This window comes from Herpailurus yagouaroundi, unplaced genomic scaffold (genome assembly GCF_014898765.1).
Source record: "Herpailurus yagouaroundi ecotype Mexico unplaced genomic scaffold, PumYag 67569, whole genome shotgun sequence".
Taxonomy (NCBI): domain Eukaryota; kingdom Metazoa; phylum Chordata; class Mammalia; order Carnivora; family Felidae; genus Herpailurus; species Herpailurus yagouaroundi.
Window position 1 is genome coordinate 2,272,065 of NW_024420375.1, and position 4,046 is coordinate 2,276,110.

Below are 4,046 nucleotides of genomic sequence, written 5' to 3' on the forward strand. Positions count from 1 at the left end.
GCCAGGCTCTAGGGTTCCAACTTGATCCCGAAGACCATGGGAGACCTTGGAGGGTTTGAAACAGGACAGATGCAAAGAACTGTATTTGACAGACATCCTCTAGCAGCAGCACAGAGACTGAAAAGGATGGGAGACCTGCGGAAGCTAAAGTCCAGGAGACAGTGACAATCACTTGAACTAGGGGACCAACCGCCTGGTTTGCCCAAGACCATCCTGGGTTTAGCATTGAAAATCCCACATCCTCAGTGCCTGGCAAACAGACATGGCTGGTCACCTTAGCCTGAACAAGGTACCAGATGCCATTGTACTCCAAGGCCTGCCTGCCCTGAGAAGTGATCCACTGACATTCATGAGATTTTGAAATACCCACCCTATTCTGCCCTACCCTCCACCTTTGCAGGCCCTTCCTTGGAACCACCTCTCCAGGATCTACTTTCACTAGACTCTAGACCCCCTGACCTCCAGACGTGAAGAGATTTGTAAGAAAAACATCCCATCTATGATTTCCAGCCTTCTGTCCTCTTCCCTGCCACGAACCTGAGACTCCAGTCAAACTAAACCAGTCCCTGTGCCAAAGCAAAACCCTCCAGACTTTTGTGTCTCCTGGGCACCACAGGAAGGATCATATTCCCTACTTCTCTGCCTGTTGGAGCCCACCGCAAACACCACCTCCCTACAGCTGAATACCAGTCCTATCAAGCAGTTCCTGGGTGTCAGACACTGCCCAAGGAGCTTTTCAAACATTATCACTAATCGTCACAGTGAATAAATATGATTAGTCCTTTTTTTACCAGATTAGGAAACTGAGACTTGGAGAAGTATCTTGTCCAAGGTCACTAGCCTTTCCCTCTGTCTTTGTAATTTTCCGATGGCCCTAATCCTTGTATTGATGACCTATGCACTTCTTTTACTCTCTGCCTCTCTTCCCTGACACACCACACATGCACAGTTGTCAGCCTAGAACAATACCAGGCTTATAACCAGACCTCAATAAAAATTTGGTGAATGAAGGACTATGTGTGTACCTTCTATAGTACCTAGTCTGGTGCTTGCCATTAAATAGGTTCTCCATATGTACTTTTAATTGAACTGAAATTGCAACACCTAACCCAATAAGAATATGGCAGAAGGCGGGGGAAGGGGGCGACTGGGTGGCTCAGTTGGTTGAGCATCCGACTCTTGATTTCGGCTCAAGTCATGATCTTATGGTTCGTGAGTTTGAGCCCCCTGTCAGGCTCTGTGCTGACAGCATGGAGGCTGCTTGGGATTCTCTTTCTCCCTCTGTTTCTGCCCCTCCCCCCTCTCTCTTTCTCTCTTTCTCTCAAAAAATAAACTTAGGAAAAAAGTATGGCAGAAGGGGAAAGATCAGAGGATAGAGCACTATGGTAAAACCTCAGCTATCCAAAGCTTTCTGGAAACGAGTCATTCTGAAGGCTGAGGGTGGACCTTTGAATCCAGGAAGAAGAATCCTGGGACTGCTTCTTTCTCAGAGCTTCCCTCACTTCCACCATTCCTTTTGAACCCCCCAGTCCCCTTGACCTTCTCTTCCTTCCATTTTTCTCCTGTCTTTGTTTTTCTGTTGCTCCTTAGACACTCCTTAGCTTGCCAGCTTATCCCAGAACCCCATTCCTGTTGGTTTGAGAAACTAATTGCAGTCTTTCCTGGATTGTCCTTCATGCCTTTTGTGCCTAGTCTGTTTCCCTTCACTGCAGCACCTCCTCTTCCATAAAGTCCTTCCTTATCTTCTCAGGCTAGTAGGCGCTTCTCTCTTCTGCGCACCTCATAGTACCCCAGATGTGTTGGTGATTATGTCTACCTCACATCCTGGACTGTGACTTTCTTGAGGGGTAGAATCATGTCAGCCTTAAATGTTTGTGAATGAAATTGGCAGACCTTTGTGCTTCTTGGCCACCTTTATTTTGGTACTGCTTACTCTGAGACAGCTAAGCTTTTGTTTGTTGGTTGAATGAACTGTAATTGGGAAATCATGAGTGCTGACTGTTCAGGGTTTGTCTGCTGGCCTACTTCACTTTGTCCTGCCTTTTCTGCATTCCCTGGTATTTATGTTACACTTGTCCACTTGGCTCTAGAAAGCTCCAGCTCCAAAGCATGATTTCTGCTTTGGGGAGAAAAGGGTGACCAATCAGGGCCTTGACCCATCCCTGCCTGTCCACCTTGCTTGATGAACCAGGAGACCAGATCTTCTTCATTTGTTACACAAACATTTACTTGAGTATCTACTCTGTACCAGGCCCTGAGCTGGACATTAGGGAGAGAGAAATGGAAATTGATCTGTCCTTGCCCTGCCTTGGACACAGGGACTTTGAGTCCTTTCTAGGCCTCTTCCATTTACCCATCTGAAGGTGAAGGAGGGTAGAGACCTGATCTATAAGGGGACATGGAGCTCTCAACATTGTGGATCTTGTCCATTCTGGATATTCCGGCCTTCTACATCTGCGCTTTCCCCTAGAAGACCGAGGCCCACCTAACTTAACTCTCTCCCTCCTCTTGTGAAAATTCTGAGTGGACATGCTCCAATACATCTCACCCTGTATGTGGCCAAGTAGCCCCAATAAGCAGATTGAGAACCCCAGGAAGCCAGGGGAAGAAAAGAAAGAGGAATTAGACAAAATGGGGTGACATGCTTGGTGACCATCTAGAGTACATTGGGGAATGAAATCACACCACCCCCACAACATACCAAAAATGTTCCCTAAGCTTAACTCTGCAAAATCTTAGTCAGTCTAATCAGGCAGGTGAAAACCAGAGTGGAGTTTAGGGAGGAAGACAGAATTCTGCTAATCTGCATGGAAAAGCCTAAGGAATCTATTTCCTTGCACTTGTAAGATACTTGATACCATTTTTGTATTTGATTTTCCTAGCAGCCTTTTTGATTACATTCAAAATGTTTTTTGAGCACCTTCTATATCCAAGGCCTTATGCTGACAATACTGGCCTTTTTGTTTAAGACACTTACCACAAATTCAAGTGCATAGACACTTTTATGATTTTCTTTTGCTTAATGTCTGTCTCCCCCACTGGACTGTAAGGTCAATGAAGGCAGAAATCATGTCCATGTTCTTCCCCACTGAATTTTCAGCATCTACAGCAGTGCCTGGCAAACAGTAGTCACTCCATAGATAGTTGCAGAAAAAAATTATAAATCCAGAGTTCTGGGACCTGGGAACAATCTTTAATTTTGTAAAGGCCAGTGTGTAGAAGTAAGCCTCTTAGCCTGAAACATAGTAGATATTCAATAGACACGAACTGAACTCAACAAATAATAACAGGGAACACATAATCCTTACTGTGTGCCAGGCACTATGCTAAGCACTTTACACTCATTCACTCATCCCATCCTCAGAAAAGCCCTATGAAGTAGGTACTACTATCATCCCTGTTTTACAGATGGGGAAACCGAGGCACAGGAGTTCACCAACTTGTAAGTGGCAGAGCTGATATTTGAACCCCAGCTATCTGGCTCTAAAATCTGTGCTCCTAACCAATACACTGCCTTCCAACAACGAATGCTCAAGCTGAGATCTAGAGAGATGGAGCAATTGGCAAAGGTGTCACGGGAATAACATGGTGGACTTCGGACTGGAACCCAAGATATGTTCTCTCTGTACAGTGCCTCTCCCACTCTACCATGTGGTATCTGGCTGCTGATACCGAGCCCCTGTGAAATAGAGGCACAAGGAGGGATCTGAGAAGTTAAGATATCTGTGCAGAAAAAGGCCCAAGTTGACAAGGTGGCTCTCAGCAGAAGACAGGAGGAGCCAAAGAGCAGCCACTAGGGCAGAAACAAGTGGAGTTACCAGGTCTCCTTTCTTAAGCAGGGAAGTAGGTTGCTTTTCAGAGGTCTTATCTGGAGTCTAAGCCATTCTCTTTTCCTGCACTCATCTATCAGGGACCTCCCCACACACAGCAAGAACCACCCCTAAGCGATATCTGCCTTATTGCAATGAAGCACACAAGGAGAAGGGATATATATTAGGGAGATTAGATAGCATGATCTGAAACCTCATGTGTGTGTAGGAAGCCAG